We start from the raw sequence: 22,253 nt of genomic DNA on the forward strand, positions 1-22,253 counted from the left end.
AGCAATCATCTCAATTGTTGCTCAGTTCATCTCCAGTTTTTTGAGTTTTCAATTGTCAATATGTGTGATGGGGGACTTTGGACTCCATAATATTCAGGATGTTTTATTAAGTTCTTGCTGTGTTGGACGCTGGCCTGAGGATTTCGCACGTGTTGCTTCACTTCATCCTCACGGTGAGGCTCTGAGTTGGGACTATCGTAACCTCACTTTACGAGTCATAAATGTGAAGCACAGAGGAAAGCCCGCCAAGGCCGTACGTCGGGGCTGGAAAGGGGTGGAAGTGAACCAGCAGAATCTGACCCCAGAGTCTCACCTCTAAACCACGGCACTACATGGGTTGACTGGGAAACAGTTTAACATCTTTTGCAGAACCACGGACCCTGGAGTGGTAGGGAAATGGCAGCCTGTGGTTACAGGACTCGAACTTGCCAGAGGGAAAGAGCAAGGACATGGGAAGAGAGGCGTGTGATGAGCAGCCTCCGACTGGACCAGTAAAAGCACATGTTAATAGGAGGGATCCGGGCCTCCCTGGTGGCGCAGTGGTTTAGAGTCCGCCTGCCGATGCAGGGGGCGCAGGTGCCCCGGTCCAGGAGGATTCCACATGCCGCGGAGCGGCTGGGCCCGTGAGCCATGGCCGCTGAGCCTGCGCGTCCGGAGCCTGTGCTCCGCAACGGGAGAGGCCACAACAGTGAGGGGCCTGCGTACCGCAAAAAATAATCATAACAATAAATAAAAAAGTAAGAGGGATCCTTTTCTAAATACACTGAAACTCTAAATTCTAGAAATTACACTTGAAGAGTCCAACCGTTACACTGCTAAAGAACAGTCAAACCACATTCATACGAGTTTAACTCCAATGCTATTCTCCCAGGGGGAAGGTGCACACACCCCCTCCCCCAGTTATAAAACCGCACGCCCTTGGGGGCAGGGCTAGAATACTGTCCCTTTCACCTCTTACCAGGAAGGAGGGAGAGAGCACAGAGACTACGCAACACCTGGTGAGGCTGTCCCTCCTCGGCCAGAGAGTGGTCACCACTGTCCCCTGACGACTGTCTGCTGGTTCCCTTCCCCATGGCAGTTGCAGCCATGGTAGACTCCCCACACTTCCTCCCGCCATGAACACAAGCACCCAGTACACTGGAGCCCCATGGCCCCGCCTCTGAGCCAGGACAGGCAAAAGGTCCCAAGAAGAAGGACAAACCAGGGACCGGGGAAAACGACATCGCATCCGCCTCAAAATCCCCAGTTCAGATTTTCCCCAAAATGTCATCAATTGATTTTGAGTCCAGTCCAACATTTGTACCAAAATGAATAACTGGGAAATGAGTCCACATACACACAACACAAATGGCCGACTACCTTGACCACTTCCGGCCACCCTGGCTCCTGGGGCAGCAGGGTGGGGGGTGGGTGGCAAAGCAACTGCCTCTTGAGCGGGACGCGTGGGCAGGGGACTTGGAAGGAGACCCGCCAAGTCCTGGACCCCCACCACGCAGAGCACTGCTCACAACACACAAAGGAGCCCCGATCAGGAAGGACGCAGAGCCCGCCAGGGCCCGGGGCCGGTGGACCTCTGGCATCTGGATTCCTGCACTGTCCTGTGGATGCCCACGAAACCTCCCCAATCTCATAGCCCCGACCCTGTGGCAGCTAAGTGACTATGGTGGGGGAATCACATCCCAGTCCTGGCGTCTGCTTTTGTACAAAACACCCAGAGTTGTTCCAAATGCACATGGAAGTGTGGGATTTGAGGGAGCCCTACTATTTGAATTGTTAATGGTTCCAACGCAGCTCTGTCTACTGTGGGTCAGAGCCTTCACCAGCTGTCACGGGCTGCCCTCAGCCGACAGCAGAAAGGCGTGCTGCTGTTCAAATACAAGAGTAAACGCTGGATTAAAACTGAAAATTGAAGTAATCGACATAGAAGCCTTGATGGAAGCAAACCCTGGCGCGCTTTTCCTCCTCCAATGCTTGAGAACAATATGACCAATACAATTAAACAGCAGTTTAAGAGAACGGCAACCAGAAGACAAAACGGACCATTTTCCACAATTCATTCTTATTACCACGTTTCATTTTTGGAAGGCCCTTCGAAGGGATTTTGCCCAGGATGGTCAGAGGGCAATGATTTTCCACTGTTTTGCAGACCACAGGTGGATCCCTGTTGGGCCAGCACTCGGGGAAGCTGCTGCGTGAGTGTGGACAAAGTGGACAGCAGGCACCAGGGCAGCCAACAGAGCTCCTGCCCTTCTCCTGGGGCCAAGCACAGACCGGGGCTTGACTCGAGAGGAAGAGGGGCTGCGAGGCTTTCCGCTTACGTCTTGGAAGTCTGCTCACCAAGGAAGAGAAAGCAAAGGCCGAAGGGCTGTAAAAAAGCTGATTCCATAGCCCCGGTGCCACCCCACGGGCACCTGCCGAGCCCAGCTCCCAGATTTGCTGAAAGATGCCCAACGGGCTGTGGTCTGCAGAGGCCACCCATCTGTGCACCCCTGCCTCCCCCGTCCTACATCACGCTCCTCTCCTTCCCTTAGGACCCTCCAAGCCCCTACCCACCTCACCAGCATTTATCTCTTTGAACTGGACCACCCACCTCCTTCCCTGCTTTCCAAGGCCTGTGGCCTGGGAGTCAAGCCACAGTCCCACAGGCCACTGGGAGGGCAGCCCGTTTTCATATTTGCTTGCTTCTGCAGAGCACGGAGGGGCTGAGCTGGGGATAGGTGTCAGTCACAAGCCCTTAAATAAAACAAACGATGTGAGAAAAAAAAAAGTGTGGCAGCAGCTTCAGGTAGGTGAGCCCGTGAAATTTTTTTTTTTAATTGAAGCATAGTTGATTTATAATACTGTGTGAGTTTCAGGTGTACAGCAAAGTGATTCGGTTATACACGTACATATGTATATATCTATATTCTTTTTTTATTCATTCCATTTTAGTTTATGATACTTCAGTTCAAGATACTGAATACAGTTCCCTGTGCAATACAGTAAACCCTCGCTGTTTATCTATTTTATATATAGTTGTGTGCGTCTGTTAATCCCATAATCCCAATTAATCCCCCCCATCCCCCTTTGGTAAGGGGGGGATAAATTTGTTTTCTATGTCTGTGAGTCTGTCTCTGTTTTGTAAGTAGGTTCATTTGTACTACTTTTCAGACTCCACACATAAGTGACATCACACGGTATTTGTCTTTCTCTGTTTGGCTTACTTCACTTAGTGTGATCATCTCTAGGTCCATCCATGTTGCTGCAAATGGCTTTATCTCATTCATTTTTATGGCTGAGTAATATTCCCTTGTATTACTGAGTGGGGGAGGGAGGAGAACCGTGGGCAAGGCTTCGCGGATGGGAGCTCGGCTCCTTCCCCAGTGGGAGGGCACTTCTCCACCGCCCAAACCTGCTCCCAGGAAGGCCAGTGCCCCAGGTAAAGGCAAAGGTGAAAGCACACCTTTCACACCCCTTCCTAGACGCTACTCTGTGCCCTCATGAGCATCGTCCCAGGGAGCTCATTAGAAACAGCTCTCTCTGCTTCTGAGCTTCCCCAAGGATGAAAGCACCGGCTGGGCTGGGGCCGTTAATACACAAACATAAGGGATGAGAGGTCCTGCACATCTGTTGTGGAAGCATCTCTAGAATACCAGATAGCGCATTCCCCACGCACCTCCAACTGGACCAAAGAAAGCACAAGTCATTGTCAACATTCGCTCCTCTTCTATTCTCAGAGGTTTTGGTATCTACACGTTAACTTCATATAAAATATTTCAGAAAAAGCAAACTGCCCCTTGTCAAGGGAATGTTGGCTTTTGAAAAAGAGCCACACAATAATTCAACCCCAAACAGCAGTTCAGAGCTTAAAGAATAACCGAACTTTTAAATAGGTATTGAGTTGTTGTAAAGGCTGCTTACTTTTACCAGTATTTTATTTTATTTTAAAGGAACATTTATTTATTTATTTATATTTTGTCTGCGTTGGGTTTTCGTTGCTGTGCACAGGCTTTCTCTATAGTTGCGGCGAGCAGAGGCTACTCTTCGTTGCGGTGCACGGGCTTCTCACTGCGGTGGCTTCTCTTGTTGCGGAGCACGGGCTCTAGGCACATGGGCTTCAGTAGTTGTGGCACGCGGGCTCAACAGTTGTGGTTCGCAGGCTCTAGAGCACATGGGCTCAGTAGTCGTGGCGCATGGGCTTAGTTGCTCCGCGGCATGTGGGATCTTCCGGGACCAGGGCTCGAACCCTTGTCCCCTGCATTGGCAGGTGATTCTTAACCACTGTGCAACCAGGGAAGTCCTACTAGTATTTTAAAATTATTTTTCCCTGAAGCATGAACAGAAATTTCACAAAATGCAAATGTCAGGACACCTGAACTCAATAAATCCTTTTCTATTCTCCTAACATTCTCCACTCCCTCCCTTCAGCCTGGCCATTACTCCAGTCAAGAATTAAATAAAGTAAGAATCATCATTCCTTAATGCAGACTCGCCTTGGCAGGAAGCTTTTGGTAAGTCTAATGTATTATACATTGAAAAAATTCTTACAAAGAGCAGCATAGCTATCGTGGCTGCTAGATTTTCCCCTGGAAAAAAATGCATTTTAAAGCAAGTGGTGTATTTTCTTCCTTCTCTCTAACTTGAGATTTCCCTTGGTAAGAGTCAAGAGAACAGAGTTCCACACACATATTATATTCAAGGATCAATCAATTTTCTGAAGACATTTTTTCTCCCTGAGAAAAGACCACCATCTGCTCTAATCAGTTTGGATTTTTTTGCCTGACATAACACTTGTTTCCTAGGGACAAACTGAATAACCAAGTTCCATGAACTGAATGCGTTTTACAGCACACTAACTTGACAAGGCAAGGCATTTAAGCATCAGAAGACTGGCTTTATCCATCAATGGGTGACATTTTAGAAACAAAACAGGAGGAAAGGCTAGAAAAAGAACACACAGTTTATTAGTCTACGGAGGTAATGAAGAAGGCATTTCTGATGCAGAGCAATCGTTAGTTTTAGGACTTGTTGATGAAACCCGGCGTGCCTGTCAAGAGAAGCCAGGGTCTCCCCCAGAGATGAACAGGCTGAAGACCGTGGCCACCGAGGCAGCAAGGCATCCCCTACTCACACTCCTGCAGGGTCACTCTCACTGGCACCTGCGTCCTCGACCTGGAAGTGACATCACTTCCGCCAACCCATTGGCCAGAACTGGTCACATGGCCAAGGCTGATTTCAAGGGGACAGGGAATACAGTCCCACCGGCACCCCAAACGGCAGTGACTCTTGTGAGGTTGGTGAGCACTGTTATACCAAGCACACCACTTGCCTCCACCTTTACCCAGTGATGGGCCCCAAAACCTGACTCAGAGACATGTGGTTCTCCACACTGGCCACCCATGAACAGCACAGGGAAAGGTCTTACAGATCAGCACGGCTGGCCCTCCCCAGATCCACACATCCCGACTCTCTGGGCTGGAGCCCAGGCATCAGTAGCTTTCCAGAGTCCCACAGGCAGCATCGGTACCCAGTGGGTACTGAAGTCCCCCTCTGAGAGTTCTCAGTACCTCTGGATGTGGCTCAGCTGGGCGGGCCTGCCTGGGACCCCGCCACGCTCAGCGTGGTGCCCGGCTTCGGCCCCTCGCTGTCCGGAGCACGAGGCTCTCGGCCAGCAGCGTTTCTAAGACACGGGAATCTCCAGCGTGCGTGAGAATCACCCGAGTGCTGGTGAGACCCCTCCTCCCACAGTCCTGATTCCGGGCATCCAGGTGGGGTCTGGGGGTCTGCATTTTGACTGGTGACCCCATTTGAAATACACGGCTAAGGAGTTTCCCACATGTGACCGTCAAGTTTCTGGGCAAACTTGACTGGGCTGGGACTGAGGGATGATGACCCGGTAGCTGGTAAGCACGGCTTGTGGGTGTGCCTGGGAGGGCGTTTCTGGAAGAGGTTAGCATTTGATTCAGTAGAGTGCGTGAGGGCCACCACAGTCACCCACGCGATGGGCCTCCTCCAGCCCACTGAGGGCCTGGACAGAACAAAAAGACGGAGGACGGCAAACGTGCGCTTTCTCTCAAGCTGACACGCCCCTCTTCTCCTGCCCTCAGAGCTTGGACCTCGGAGCTCCTGATTCTCTGGCCTTTGGACTTGGACTAGACCTCACACCATCGGCTCCCCTGGTTCTCAGGCTTCCAGACTCGGACGGAGCTACCTCCCCAGCTCTCCTGGGCCTCCAGTCTGCAGACGGCAGGTCGTGGGACTTCTTGGCCTCCATAACAGAGGAAGTCGGTTTCTATAATAAACCTCCTCTCATACATGTCCGAGTCTATATACGGTCCAACCACAGCCAGCCAGCGAGCTTCCCCACTTGACGCAGCTGCTGAGCTGTGGCCAATCAGGTCGCTTCCTTGCTTTGCTTCTGCATCTTCTCTGTAGAAACCCCTCCCACAAGCTTGTGACAAACCCCCTCACAAGCTTCAAAGGGATGGGGATTCCCTCTCGGTCCAGCCCCTCTGTTCCTCACCAAACATCCCCCATCGACTTAGTTAAACCCCAATGGGGTGTTCCGCCATTTTCATAAATCACCAGTCCCGAAAGGATGCCTCTCATCTCATTCCTAGGCGAGGGCTCCTCCCAGTTTTCCTTCTCCTGTAAGATGCTACCCACCCCCAGGCGCCGCGCCAGACTCCCAGGGCTGCCTCTGATTCGCCAGCACCTCGCCCACATGTTTAATCATTTGCTAAGTTCTGTCATTCCTGTGTCTGCTTAATACCTCCTCCCTGGTCTTTCCTTCCATTCCCGATTTTAGCACCTCGCCTGCTCCCTCTCAGATCCTTCTTCCATCCTCTGCATTTCCCCACTTACATCTACCCAGCCCTCACCCACCAGATCCTCCTCTTGTCTTACGAATATCATTTCACTGGGTTCCTGTGAAAAGTCTCCAGACTTCCCAGCCTGGTCTCCAAGGCCTTTCCCAGCTTGTCCCAGGCTCTTATCCCAGCACAGTGCCAAGGAGACCGTCCAGCTGCCCTGATGTGCCCCCTCCAGGCCTCTGGCAAGACGCCCCTCTGCCTGCAAAGCCTACCTCTGACACCCCGCCGCCTGAAGTCCCACTGCCATCCTACTTCCAGCAGCGTGGCAGGATGGATACTCGAAGGGCCCTCGTCTTGGAAACATTAAAGTGGTGCATAGATCTATGCTATTTTAACGTGCTGGCTGAACAGGAAACCCAAGGACCACTAGAGAATCATGAGGGAGCTTCCCAGGTAAATACAGGGTTCCAGAGGGTGAGTCCACCTTAAGTATAAGCAAGGATGACGCACCCCGCCCCCATGCAGAAGACAGCAAGGGAAGGTGCTTGTCTCAGCCTTTACATGGGGGAAGGAGAAAAACCTCCCTGAAAACCACAAGCCAGTCCCCTCGCAGTCTGCTGTCTGAATCACCTCTGTTATTTATCCAAAGCTTTCGAGCAGGAAATTTAAATTAAGTTGGTACCTAGTGGCAATGCCCCAGACAAGAGGAAGAGGTGAATATGGAACCTCTCTGGCGGAAATCAATCTCAACACACCTCTCAAAGAATGCCACAAAGTCAAGGGAGAAGAGCGGCTTGTCTTCCAAATAAGGAGATAAATCGCCATGAGGGAGAAGCAGCTAAAGCAACAGAAGCAGGCATGCAAAAGCTTATTACGATGAATATTTAAAAAAAATAAAAGATAGAAGCAAAGAGCAGAGATGAAAACACAGAATTCCTAGAAGTGAAAAATACGAAGATTAAAATTAAAAACTCAATGATCTCCACATCCAGAAAGACGGAGAAGGTTTACAAGCCCTCCTGCTAAGTGTGACTACAGACCTGGCCACTATGTGTGAGGCCAGGTAAGGAGATTCCGAAGGTGCAGAGAAGGCAGAGTGGCAGGGCCCCAGGGAGCTGAAGGGCAGCAGGGTTGAGGGGGCTGTGTTTCCTGTTCGCCGCAAGCATCCGATTCAAAACTGAGTAAGCCAGCCTCCTGGAAACACCAGCCGGAGGCGATGAGAAGCCCCGCCCAAAGCTGCTCTCCAGTCTTGGACCAGGAAAGAGGCCCCCATCAAGACAGAAAACAAACCTACGATTACCAAAGGGGAGAGAAGCGGGGAGGGATAAATTAGGAGCTTGGGATTAACAGATACACACTACTATATATAAAACAGGTAAACAACAAGGACCTACTGTATAGCACAGGGAAATACACTCTATATCTTGTAATAACCTATAATGGAAAAGAATCTGAAAAAGTATACATATAATATACATGTACATGTAACTGAATCACTGTGCTGTACACCTGAAACTAACACAACATTGCAAATCAACTATATTTCATTAAAAGAAAATAAAAAGGTAGAAAATGGTCAGACAATAACAGCTCTTCTCCAAGCACGGGAAAAACTGTGGTCAATCCCCACCCAAGCCAGCAAAGGCCGAGTGGGGACCAACTTCCACCCACCCTGGGCAGTAACCTCCCCTCCCTGCCGGGTGTGTCAGAGGAGACCCAGCACAGAGTCAGGACTTTCGCCAGCATCCAGCGGTATTAAGGCCACCCTCCTCCAGACTGCTTTCCCATCCTCTGCTTTTCTCCAAGCCTCTGTGGTCCTCTAGTGGGGACCACGTGGGGAGCAGTGATGAGGGGCTCCCACACTCCACACCTCAGCTAAGGAGGCATCAGTGGATGCCCAGTGGGGATCTGGAATCCCGTCCCCATCCCACAGTCAGGAGGAGTGGTCCCGACGGTGAAGATGGAGTGGGGAACCTCCTGCCGTAACAAGACAGCTCACCCCCTGGAATTGCCATCGTCACTTCAACTTGAATCTACTCATTGGAAGCAAATAAGTAAATCCTGCCCACGCTCAAGGGAAGGGGGGATGGAGCCCCGGCTCCTGAAGGGAGAAGAATCAAGTAATCTTTGGACACATCTTAGGACCTCCACAATGTCGCTTATAATAGCAACAAAACTACAAAGTATCGGAGAATAAATATAACCAAATATTCACATCTCTTGTGGGGAAAATTATAAAACTTTATTGAAAAGAAGTGAAAAAGACCTAGGGAAGTGGAGATGCAAACCACGGCCTTAGAAAACGTCGAGGTCCCCAAAATGTTCACCCCTCCTCAAATTGATCTACAAATTTGATCTAAGTCCACCCAAAATCCCAACAGGTTTGTCCTTAATATAGAACTTGAAGGATTTTTCTAAGTTGTATGTGGAAGAATAAATGAAAAACACTCCTGATAAAGGATAATGGTTGTCAGGGGTAGGGGGGAAGTTCTTGACCAGCTATTAAAACTTAGTATGACCTGAAAAGTATTTAAAATACTCTGTCTTTGGAGAAGAGGTGGGAGAAAGTTGGCGACCCCTGGGGTGGAGAGGATGCAGACTGCAGGAGCTCTGATTCCTGCAGGGAGAGTGAGCACAGCTGCACCCACTTTTCAGGAAGCGTGGCATCACCTGATAAACTGCACATGTACTTACCAAGGCTCCAACCAAAAAACAGCCCTCAGCGTACATCCTTGAGGAACAGCTGTCCAGAAACCAGCAGAATGTGGGAGCAGAGTCATTCAGAGTCTACAAGGGCTGAAACAACCCAAATGTCCACCTACCAACTACAAGTGGGAAAATAAAGTGTGGTGTACACCGGAGGGACTACTACACAGCCGTGAAAACAGACTAGTCACAGGCATGGACACAGGCAGCCTCAACATCACAATGTCAAGCAAAGAGACAAGCCAACCAACCTCCAGATGGTATGCTTGCTCTTTTAACTTCCAGAAGAGAGAAACCTAAATGAAATACTGTTTAGCAGTACACATCGAGGTGGCCCAGCCATAAGGAACAGCAAGGGATGAAGCTAAATTTCAGGACAGTGTTTGGCAGGTAGGGAGCTGGAGAGAGACAGCGAAAGGTAATCAGGTTGGACTCATGGATGCAGGAGGACCAACTGCCCCGTTTTCCAAGGACTGAGAAGTCTCCCAAGCTTTGAGAATTTCAGTGCTAAAACCAGAACAGTCTTGGGCAAACTGGAACGGTTGCCTACCCCACACTGAGAACTTAGAAGGTTCCAGAATATTCTGATTTGCCCCTGCTGCTCTTCATTTCATCCTTTTTTAAACTGGGTGTAGTGGGTTGAAGAGTAACCCGCCCCCACAAAAGAAGTATGTCCACCTCCTAACACCTGGTACCTGGGAATGTGACCTTGTTTGGAAAGGGGGTCTTTGCAGATGTAAATAAATTAAGAATCTCAAGATGAGACGATCCTGGATTAACCAGGTGGGCCCTAAATCCAGGGACAAGTATCCCTATGAGATGGAAGAGTAGAAGGCTTGTAAGGATGCAGGCAGAGACGGGGGTGATGGGGCCGCAGGCCCAAGGACGCCTGGAGCCCCCAGAACCTGGGAGTCAGGAAGGACCATCCCCTGGAGCCTGAGCGGGAGCCCAGCCTGCCAGCACCTTGATTTCAGACTTGTGGCCTCCAGACTGTGAGAGAATAAATTTCTGCTGTTCTAAGCTTGTAGTCATTTGTTTCAGCAGCCCCAGGAACCTTATACACTGGGCACGTATGTTTTTATACGCTGCTTTGTCTATGTATATTTTAAAATAAAAAGAATCATGTTCACCCCCTCCTGTCCTTCCAGGCAACAGCGCGGATGCCACCCCCTCACCGCCACCAATGCCCCCTACTCCGCAACTGGCTTTCAGCCCATGTTCGAAAGGCCCCTGTTTTGGCTTCTCCTATGAATATGAATAAATGCATCTAATCTTCCCTCCTGGATGTAAGTACCCTTGAAAGCACTGACCAAGCCCTTGGCAGCCCACACAGCATCGAAAACATCAGTGCTCGGTCAACGTCGAGGGCGACACCAGGTCGGGTGAGACTCTTACACACACCAGATACCAGGGCACCTGGAAAGCCACACCTGGTGGTTTTGACAGGCAGCCCAGAGCCAGTGAGCCGCAACCCCAGTCAGACCACCTGCAATTTCCAGCTCGCGTGCTGAGCCCTGCAAACGAGCTGCCCCTGTGGCTCCTGGACCCGGCTCCTCTTCCAGAGGCCCGCGTGGACCCGTCAGCCTGGGCTCCCCGTTCCGACACCCGGCCGTGGACTGGGGCCCCACCCTCAGCGTGGCCTTGCAGCCCCGCTGCACTGTCCCTACCGGACACCTCCCGGGCACCGCCTCTGGATCTGAGCCAGGACTCCGCCTCACTGGGCCCACCTGGCAGCTTCTTTCCCACAGATCTCATCAATATGTGGCCACTTATAAACCCAGCTTCTGGAAACACCCTGAGGCAACCCCGCTGTTTCTGTGACTGGTCACCTAGGTGCCTGGGACCCAGGAGTGGACTCAGCTGAATCATGAGTGTCCAGCGGCGGCGGGCGCCTCGTGCCACCCGGCGGACTCCTGTGGCCAGCCCGCGGGGTCCCGAGGCTCTGGGTCTCCGTCTGCTCTCACCAGAGTCCCCAACTTGGGCAGCCCGCGCATAGTTACTGGGACTCGCCCGAGAGGCTGACACACCTCAAATCTGTCTCCCAAAGGCGGCAAGAGCAAAGGGCTGTCGGACCCAGAGAAAGTACGGCATGCTCAGGACCCACCCACCCCACCCCCCCGCCGCCACCATCAGCAGAGCGGCTTCCATCCCCCAGACCCACTCCCATCCTCTCCTGTAGACTCTGCAGAGCAGGTCTACACCTGCTGCATCTCCAGGCTCCAGGACCCCATCCAGCTGGGATCAGCCACTGGCAGCCCTGCCAGGAGACGGGAGGGAGGGAGGAAGGAGAGCGAGGTTGAGGTATTCACTCCCTCTGCCCACCTCTGCTCTCTCCCTGCAGGACGCTCTGGGGCTAAATGCTTCCCCTGGGGGGTGAAGCTGCCCCAAGCCCCCGCCCCCGCTTGCATTTCCATCCATGGTTCTCTCCCCTTCCTGTCTGTCCCACCCTCCCACCCTCCTGCTGACCAACCTCACAGCCCCACCTCGGGGTCACTCACTGCTCCATCTGTGCACTCCGCCCACCTTTAAGTTATCCTTTCCTTAAGACTCCTGAAATCACGCAGTTTGAGGGTGCATCTGTCTTCCTCCAGGACCCGGCTGGCCCAACACCCGCGATGTCTCCAAGACACACGGCAGGGGTCCACCGCTCTTCCCAGCTCCCAGACCAGTGGGGCACCAGGCAGGAAGCCCTACAACTAGGCGCCAGGACTCACATATCCCAGGGCCGGACTTTGAAATACAGCCTCTATGTGGTGGGAGGGCCCGGGAGCCCTGGGCTCTGATGATGTGTCTGCGCATGCCACCCCAGGGCCAGGATGCCTGGGGCTCCATTCAGGGCTCCATCCCAACCACATTAACCAGGAGAACAAGGCCAAGCCAGCCAGGTTTATCCAGGACCCCTGCTCCTTCCCCAGACACCCAGGTCCTCAAACAACTGTTCCACAAAGAAACCTGCAACCGCAGCTCAAACCCCAACCAGCCAAGATGGCCTGGGCTGCTGAGCAGCTGAGACCCGAGACTGAGTTACAGGTCAGGCACCAGCGGACCACCCATCTGGCTTCTAGTTACACCACAGGGCGGCAGAGACGGGACTTTTCTGGGACTCGGGCAGGACAGCAGAAGTGGCAGCAGGACCGCAGGTGAGGGCTCAGCTGGGGCCACCTTTGCTCCTGCCCAGGAGGCACGGCTTACAATGTGAAAATGATGACATTCAGCTTTCAAGGCTGGGTGTCCAGTGGAGGCAACTGCAACGAAAGATTCTATTTTTCCCATTTGTCACTGATTTTGAGCAGTCAGTCAATGACTTAACACACACACACACACACACACACACACACACACACACACACACACACACACACACACACACACACACACACACACACCCCAGGGTCTAAACCCTGCCTGGCCTGGGCACCCACCTGACCCCACAGACCGAGATTCCTCCCGGAAATTCGCACGTCAGGGTCCCCCTGGGACACCTGCTCTGGGGCAACGGGCAGGCCTGGAATCAAAATTATTTCCTGCCTCAAAGTCGGCGGGACATTTCTTGGGCCGGAAGCCACCGTTTGTTAACAGAGGTCAGACAGCACATCTGACTTCATGGCGAGAGTGACGGGCGGCCGTGACATCATTTCCTGAGAGAAAAGCCTTCCCGCAGGGAAGTGCTGAGTCCAGCTCTTGCCCCCTTGGTCTGAGTAGACGGGTCACATGGGCCCCCGGGCACTTCCCGTAATCGAAACTGCTGGAAGCTCATGCTTGGAGTTCCAGGTGTTACTGTTACTTGACAATAACCGCGCTCAGGTATTTGTGAGGATTTTAACAGTGAGGAGTGACTGCATCTGAACAGCCTTGTGAGATGATCCCAGAGCTTAATTATCCAGTCGGCTAACCGGGTACTGCAGCTTTCAGTTAAACTGCGGTGGCGATACTTACGGCATGTTCTGGTTACGACCTACTTCAAGAAAAGAATAGTAAACGAGAAATACAGCTGCTTCCATATACGGAAATGAGGTCCACAGAGAGCATATCTGTATCAAAGATGATGATTTTCAACAACAGAACAGAAAGGACAATAGCTCAGTCCCGGGAGCACCTACCATGCAGGCATGCGCTCTAAGTGCTTTACGTAACTTATCTCAATTAATCCTCCTGAGAAATCCATGAGACACGTGTCACTGACATTTCCATCTTACGGCTGAGGAAACTGAGGCAGGGAAAGACGGAGCCCCGCTCGAGGGGCAGAGCTGGGATTCGACTGTGGCCGTCAGCACTGAACGCTCACACGTCTGGCCCACACTCTATACAGCCGATTCCCTGAAATACCATGTGTTCCCAACACGCCTGGGGCCCGTGGGCTCCAAGAGCCCACAGCGATGGGAGGCGGAGTCACACACAAGCCAGCGTGGCATTGGTGCCCACGCAGCCACCTACCAAGGTGGCACCTGCATCTCAGATTGGACCGTCCCCTCCTGGAGTCTGAATCGTGACTGGAGGCACCTGAGCCTATTCCCGGATCCAGCCCCAGTCTGCACCTCATCCTGGGCCCCTCCACTCACAGAACACACCAGCGGGACCCACCCCTTCACAGCGATACACGCACAGATGTAACTCCTCCAAGAAAGGGTCATCCCTCGAGACCTGGAGCAGCCCCGCTGCTGGGCACACACAGAAATTGCTGAACCAGCGTGCTCTGACGGCTCACTCTAGGCTCACCTAACACTGGTCCTTCTGGAGAGCATGAGTCTCCCGAGCTTGGAACAAGTCTTGTCTCGAGTGAATAAAAACAGGATCTGGTTACACTCCTGCTTTGTGAACAAACGACGATAAGGCTGACTGAGAAAGTGGTGGAGAACAATGGGAATATTCTCTCTCTGCTCAAGATAAATTGACACAATAGCCTCGGCTGTCAGCAGGGGTGGGGCACACACGCGAGTGCTGGGCGTGCCATAGACCCTTCCTGAACCTCTTTACAGCTCTAGACTGACTCCCACCAGGGTTGTGAAGGCAACGACACAGCCTCCAGGGGCGCCTGGTCACATGTCATTCTTCATCCAATCAGAAGCCAGACCTCTGCTGTACTCCTGGGATGCTCTGAGTGCTTCCAGAAAACCCAGATACCAGGAAATCACCCCAGCACCTGGTCCTGAGAGCTCTCACCAGCTAGGTGGTCCACCTGCAGCCCCAGTTCCCTTCCACACGCCCTAAACCCCTGCCCACCCCTGCCCAGCTCAGTGCGGCCACCTCAGAACCAGAGACACTCCAGGCTTTGCAGTGGCCACAAGCCTCCATTTCCCGACACCTGCTCCCGAGCCTCTCCGGGCAGCAAGGGAGGGGGAAGCACTCAGGGTCAGATGGACAGAGGGAGCAAAGGCTTCCAGCTCTGCACCCATAGCCCCACATCTGCCGCATATTTGGAAAGAACCAGCCCTCCAGCCTTTTGAAGTGGACAAGAGTCACAGGCTCTGCAGAAAGCACTCTTTCTGGAGGTACCGCTGACCTGGGAAGCGTCAACACTGGAAATGAGTTTTCCGTACTCACCGTGCCGTGTGTCGGTGCAGCATACGGGGAAATCCATGGGCGGCATCAAAGTGTCCTGCAAAATGAAAAAGAAAATAATTGTAGAGTCCAAGCGAATTGCTATCATAAACAAATTGCGATGATCTAATACGTTTATCGAAAGCTGCATTTTCAGCACCTCTCCTGCTCCTGAGAATCTATCACACGCTTCAAACAGCCAGTGCGCTGTCCCCGCCAGCAACAAATTGGTAATAGACCGACACCGTCGGATCGTATGACTATGCAAGTGATGTCATTTACTTTTAAAAGATGCCATCAATAATTCAGAAAAGGTATTGTGTAAGACAATACTGTTGTTTCAATGCCGAGACTCAAACCCAAGGAAACTCCGAGGGAAGTCCTGGGTGGATATTTCCCGGACGTGGGGATTCTAGATTCACAGGGAAAAGCCACAGGGGCTGAAATGTGGAGAATTGATTTTTAAAACTCCCTCTCTTCCATCTGGTGTACTAAGGAAGCCATAATTGGAAAAGTTATTTTCTAAATGAATCTGCAGAAAATACTTCTCTCCATCTTTACCCTCCTCTGACCACAAGTTGACTCTGTAGGGGGACAGGGTCCAACACCTGTCCACAGGCTCATCTGAAGGCAAAGAGCCTCTGGAGATGGCGGGGGGGGGGGGGGCGGCCAAGCATGTGCAGGTGGTGAATGCGCGTCCAGCCAGCTGAGACCAGGGCGGCACCGTCAGTCAGCGCCAGCAAGGTCACAAGCCGGGCCCTGTGCCCCATCGTGAACCAAAGCCAGGGCTGCTCCACGTGCCGGAGAAGGGGCAACAGGCCCACACCTAGGCGGGCAGCGCCTGACCAGGGCAGAGCAGCCGATGAGCCAGTCTCAGACTTGTTGACATTGGACCAGAAGAGAAGCAGAACCAAATGGTTAGTGATCATTACTCATTTCATCACGACACTTGCAAGGTTGGAACATCAACAAATTGTTGATGGTGGAGCAGACAGCCCTGCAGCTGCCGTACAGTGCGGTAAGGGAAAGACAGAGGGTTCATCCGTTGGTGCCGTCATTTTCTGGTCTGAGTCAGGGCTTCCTGTGCCGGCCCAGGCAGGGTTGCTCTTCTGAGCCTGGGTGGGCTCGCTCTGAGCACCCCTGCTCGCCCCTCTCACCCGGGCCTGTGGGCATCACATAACTGCACAGGGCCTACTGGGGCCCTAGACCCCAAATCTAAGGGTTTCAATCCCTCCAGCTAGGAACAGTGTGAATGCTTGTTCCCACCCTGCACCCACGGGATTCCTGGCAGCGGACGATCCAGACTCTGATCCCGCAGATGAAGGAAGAGGCTGCCTCCAGTACCGCTTTCCAGAAAGGTCTCTGCAAACAGGGCACGAGGGCCCCAGCTGCCCTCCTGGAGAGATGACAGCTGAGGGGCGTGGCAGCCTAGGACATGCCTGAACACGTCACCAGGGAGAAGGCATGGGGGGGGCCTTTCCACATCCACCAGCTGCTTCAGGACCCAGGCCGGCCAGCTTGGCCACTGCTGGGCACTGCACCCCTGCCCCGGCCGCTTGCACTTGTACCCGTGTCATATGACTTATTGCCCTGGCGAACTTGGCCTTCTCACTGGTCCTGATGGGAGAAGCTATGTGTTTCCCACAAAACCCCCCACGGTGCTGTGAGGGAGGGAAGGCCTTCCAGGCAGGTGGCCTGTCCCCCAAGAAGTACAACCACTTGGTCTCCACGATGCTCTATCCGCCCTTTGGAAACACCCTGCTGCTCAAAGTAGATACAGTGCAGCTGGCTCCCTACTGGAGCCTAAGCCCTGGCCAGGCCCTGGCACATAGTAGGTGCTCAGGAAACATCGGCTGCCACAAACCACCCACCGGGCTGTGGCTGCGGCAGAGGCAGGGGTGGGGCTCGGTTCTACTTTGTGTTAACATAACAAAAGGAATAAACAGTAAAGAGATGAGTGATGACTGCAAACCACTATCTACACGCGTAAATGTTCGGTCACTATGTGTCAGAAAAGCACCTTCTTCGGTTTCATAACTAGTTTGCACTACGGAGCCCATCACATAGCAGGCCTGGCTAGCTCTTTGTTGAGCACTGAACAGCAACTATGTTCCTACAACATGTGCACACACACATGCACATATATACATACACACACACAAATCCATAGGTACATACACACGCACATGTGTGCACAAATGCACATTTATACAGGCACATGCACACGTACACATACATAGACACACATGTGCACATGTAAATACATGTGCACACAGCAGACACTTGCACACACAAATTCATATACATGCATGCACACAGTCATATGCAGACATGTGCGCATGTGTACACATGCATACAAGAACACGCATGTGCCCACACAGCACGCACATACATATGTGCACTCTGATGCCTACCTGTGGGTGCCCGTGCCTTGCCTGCACACACACATATATGTGCACGTATGAGGGCATGCACAAACATGTGCCTACACAGACACATGTGTGTGCATGTGTACATGCAAATACAAACACACTTGTGTGCCCATACACATGTGCACGACATGCGCACACACACGCACACGAAAGCCTCTGGTAAAAGTGCCTTCTCGTGGCACGATTGCTAAGATTGCTCTGGCTCGGACTTGATGCTGGAACCTACAACCAGACAACAGACCCTGAGGAACGAACCCTGAGGTTCTCCTCCAGCAGAACCCTAAGGCCAGGCCCCAGCCCTCTACTCCGCAGAAAGATAAGCGCCCCAAGGTTTGATTCAGACTAGAAAATGCTTCTTCTGTGTTATCGCTAAGCCAGTTTTCATTTCTCCATCACATGGTAATATACCTCAACTCTGCTTCTCAGAGAAATGTTCCAACACGCATGAAAGTAGAGAAAACGGCCTAACAATGCACGTGGACCCATCACTCAGAACCTCACCCGCCCCACGCCTGCCTCCGCCTCCGTCTCCCTCCCCCTCCTATGCGGGGGTGTGTGGAACACGGAGGCCCAGACCGCGTCCGGAACCTCACAGCACTTAGTTACCAGTAATTATTAAGTAATAACTTTTTTAGATGAACTTCAAACACCCAACCACAGGCTCTGCCTCTGACCCCGGTAACTGGGGGACGCAGCTCTCGTCTCCCTCAGGCGCCCCCCAAAACGCTTGGCTTCATCGGAAGCTTAAGAAAGAGTCATTGGTATTTGAATTCCAAAACATCACACTGAAAAACAGAGGAACATTCTTAGGCATCGATTCGTGAGTTTAGCAAGCAGATGTCTGAAAAGTTCCATTAAGTCTGAAAGTCTCATTTTTCAAACTCTTTTTTTCACTCCGCTTTTAACCTAAAGGACAGCACTTTGTTTCTAGAGTTCGAAGCAGCCTGGTTGCACGGGGCACGTGCCATCCCCCAGCTTGCAGTCGATCGACCTTCTCCACTTCTGTGCGTTGTATGTGCAGAGCACCGCCTGACTCGCCACCTTCTTTGTCCCCCCAGAACGCAGGGGAGCAGCATTGGAGAGAGAAAGGGCTGCGGAGCTTCAAGACGAGGAGTGACGAAAGGCCCTGCGTTCAAACGCTCCTAAGTGTCACCTGAAGTCCACTCTCCCCACTTACGTCCATTGTGACAGGTGTGATGAGGCGCTTCCTCACTCAGAGCCCGTCTGAGCTGCTCCCTTCGAACGAACTGGCACCTGCCATGCGCTGCTGGCAGAGCACGGACGAGAAGGAGGATGGTTTGCATACGTGGGAAGCAGGGGGTCTGCGGAGACCCTCAAGAGGCACCGCGCAAAGCACAGCATCCTCTCCTTGCGGGGACCAGACACACGCCCCCCGGCACCTGGGAAGCCGGTGGTGGAGCAGGGAGTGGCCCCCCATTTACAGAACAGAACCTGAGCTCCAGAGAGCACACTGCCCACCATGAACGGCGGGTGGGGGTCAGAGCCCTCTGTCCACACGCCATGTCCCAGGCTCCATCCCCAGCCACGTAACAGGGGCAGACGGGGCAGAGTTCTCAAAGACAAGTCTCCTCTCCGCAGGCTGCGCTGGACTCCTTGCCCCTCCTGCTCTTTCTCCTCCAAGCACACACCTTTCGTGATGCTTTGTTCTTCTGTGTAATTTGGAAAATTACAAGAGGGTGGCTGGGACGTGGGGTGAGAAGAGGGGCAGGAAGTTCAAAGCACTTGGGTTAAACCAAACAAATCATAATGTGGCATTTCCAGCTACAGCATGAGCGTTCTCCGGTTATGAGAAGGGACAGCTTTCATTGTCCTGGATTTACTTACCCTAGAAAATGCTTTGCCACGTGGGCCGCCCAGCTCGACTCTCCAGTCGTCTGACCTGACCCAGCAGTAGCTGGTTTTCCAGGGTGAGCCGCTGGCACTGCGCACAATTCTTTGGTCAAATTAAATATTCAATAAATCCCAGGTGCACTGAATCATAATGCTATTCTCATGGTAATGGCTTTACATGGCTCAGAAATTGTTCCTTAACCACAAATTCATTTCGAGCGATGCGTCCAACGAAATTAACATTCTCCTGGTGGCTGGACATCATCCCTCATTCAAGACTGTGTCCGTCTACTTAACGGCACACTTTAAAAATGACGGTGCTCGTTCAATCTGAGTGGTCCTCTCATTCCCAATTCAAGGCTGTGCCCGTCTACTTAACGGCACACTTTAAAAATGACAGTGCTCGTTCAATCTGAGTGGTCCTTTCATTCCCAACCCATCTTTACAGCTTTCAAAGGATGTTTAAAATTCCTTCAGCCGAGCCACAGGCGAAATGTGAATTTTTTAGGAAACTAAACAAAAATCACGATTTCCATCTGGGAATTAGTGAGGGATGAACAATTCACAGCTTGGTTTTAAAGTAACGGCTCCGGCACTGGCTTTGGTAGAAGCTCGACAATGCAACCGGGGCTGACTTGGGAAAAGACTTTTTTCTGCAGATGATTAACTGTTTGGAAGTAAAGTGAGGTGTTTTGCAAAGCAAGTACCTTCTGCAGCCCGTGCAAGGCCTCCAGGCAGCAGGAGGAAGCCCTCAGAAGGTCCAAAAGGGCCACTTAACCAGGGACATTGGGAGGGAGAAGACACCCCCCCCCAGGCCACGTCACCACCTCTGCACTGAAGGACATTTACACGCCCTTATAGGCAGTGCCCAGCTCAGAACACTTCACATATGGATAAGCCTCTCCTAGAGCAGGGTTAAACTTACGCAGTGGGTTATTTTCTCACTTTCCTAGATAATTTAAGACATTAGAGCAGCAGTTCTCAACCTTAGCTGCACACTGAAAATAGCTGGAGACATTTAGAAAGACTGACGCCTGGGACTCACCACAGAGGTTCTGACATACTTGGCCTGGGGTGTGGCTGGCTTCAGCATCGTACTTCACATGTGCAGCCTAGAACACCAATGCCAGCCAAAGGACAGAATCTGGAAGCAAAGAACAAGGGAGAGAGGGAGAGAGACATCAGGGGAAGCAGGACAGGGAAGGAGGGAGGGAGGGGACACGGCTCGTGAAGGACAGACGAACGGCCTGGACGGAAGCACACACTGCCCGAGGAACAGAGGAAAATGTCCCGTCTGTGTCCTGCTTGGGAAGGACATAACAAGAACAGAAATTCAATGAAAATAGACACTCAAAGGCAGATTATAAAGCAAGAATATAAGATGAGAATGGAAATGGCAGGCTCCAGGAAAAAAAGTGCAGAAACACCATCATTACAGAAAGGCTATGTAAAGTCAAAACATCAAGAAAGAGGCAACAACTAACACGGAATCACTGACACAGAGAAAAGACCATGATCACCAAGGGAGGCAGAGGAAGCCGGGAAGGGGGCGAAGATGATAAAAGGGCAAAGATAAAAGGGAAGACTGAGCAGGAGAGACAGCCTGTGAATCCACAGCTCAGAATCTCATGTCATGTTTCAGGACGAAACGATGCAGGACAACCTACACCAAAACATACCCCGGTTAAGGTGCTGGTTTTCAGCCTTAAAGAAATGATACTCGGCCATCTAGGTAGATAACTCAGCAGCACGCTGAGAACCACCAGACAGGCTGGAGCCCCCCCCGGCCAAAATCAGCGCCGCAGGAGACAAGGTGTCGCCAGGCACAGAGTTCGGGGGAGAGGAGGCGGGGCCGCCACAGAGCCGTCCAGCTGCAGAGCCCAGAGGCCGACACCTAACCATGAAAGGACTCAGGGAATGTTCACCCACCCCAGAAGCCCTTTTGGCAACCTACTCAGTCACGAAGTCCAGCCGGCAGGAAAGGTGGGGGACAGGTCTTCACGGCTCCCACCCTGGAGGCCAGAGATGGTGAGAAAACTCCACGGAGTCTCAGGGGAAGAAAGGCAGCCCACCCTAGATGCAGAGCATACCCAGAAAGAGACACTCAGAGCTCCCAAGACCTTGGGGAATAAGACAGGTGGGTTCTTCTAGGAAAAAAATGATTGGCGGGGCTTCCCTGGTGGTGCAGTGGTTGAGAGTCCACCTGCCGATGCAGGGGGCGCAGGTGCCCCGGTCCAGGAGGATTCCACATGCCGCGGAGCAGCTGGGCCCGTGAGCCATGGCCACTGAGCCTGCGCGTCCGGAGCCTGTGCTCCGCAACGGGGGAGGCCACAGCAGTGAGAGGCCTGCGTACTGCAAAAAAAAAAAAAAAAAAAAAAAAAGAAGAAGATTGGCTTCATGTCCAGCCAACCAGGAAATGAATTTAAATAACCTAGGGATGGAGCAGCCCTCATGGACAGGACTGGGCTCAGTGGCAGGTCCCTTACGTCCAGGACCACACAAATGTGGGAGTTCATTCCAGAGTGAACGGACGTGACAGCAGCTTTGATGACGTTAAAATCAGAGCCGACAGAAGACTGAAGACAGCAGGAGGAGGAAGGCGGTACGGCAAGGCATGGTCCTCATCTACCTTAACACACGCAGTCTGTACACAGAAAGGCGAAAGCCTGGGACTTCATCGGCCTCAGGCTCCAACCTTAGGAATCTCAGAATTATTTTTCATCACCTTGGAGACATCACTCTGTCACTAATACCTCTTTTAATTAGAAACGTTCATTGGAAGCTCAGCAGTCCCTTCTGCTTTACTTTCGTCTCTGTTATCTTCAGGCAAAATTAAACTTGGTACATATTCTAGGAGAAGCACATATGGCAGAATCTCGCTTCACCGCTGACCGCGAGCTCCCTGAATCCCTCCGCCTGTGTGTGCGTGTGCAGC

At 52.2% G+C, this 22,253-nt stretch overlaps 1 long non-coding RNA gene across 2 annotated transcripts in view; it reads right to left on the reverse strand.

The window, feature by feature from the left end:
- LOC137208615 (uncharacterized) overlaps positions 1 to 22,253 on the reverse strand; it is a 515,571-nt gene that overhangs the window by 262,828 nt on the left and 230,490 nt on the right. For both annotated transcript variants that reach the window (XR_010935686.1, XR_010935687.1), the window contains exon 3: positions 15,039 to 15,093. This is a non-coding gene — a long non-coding RNA (uncharacterized lncRNA). The remainder of the gene's footprint in view (positions 1 to 15,038; positions 15,094 to 22,253) is intronic.

Source organism: Pseudorca crassidens, chromosome 16, assembly GCF_039906515.1.
Source record: "Pseudorca crassidens isolate mPseCra1 chromosome 16, mPseCra1.hap1, whole genome shotgun sequence".
Lineage (NCBI taxonomy): Eukaryota > Metazoa > Chordata > Mammalia > Artiodactyla > Delphinidae > Pseudorca > Pseudorca crassidens.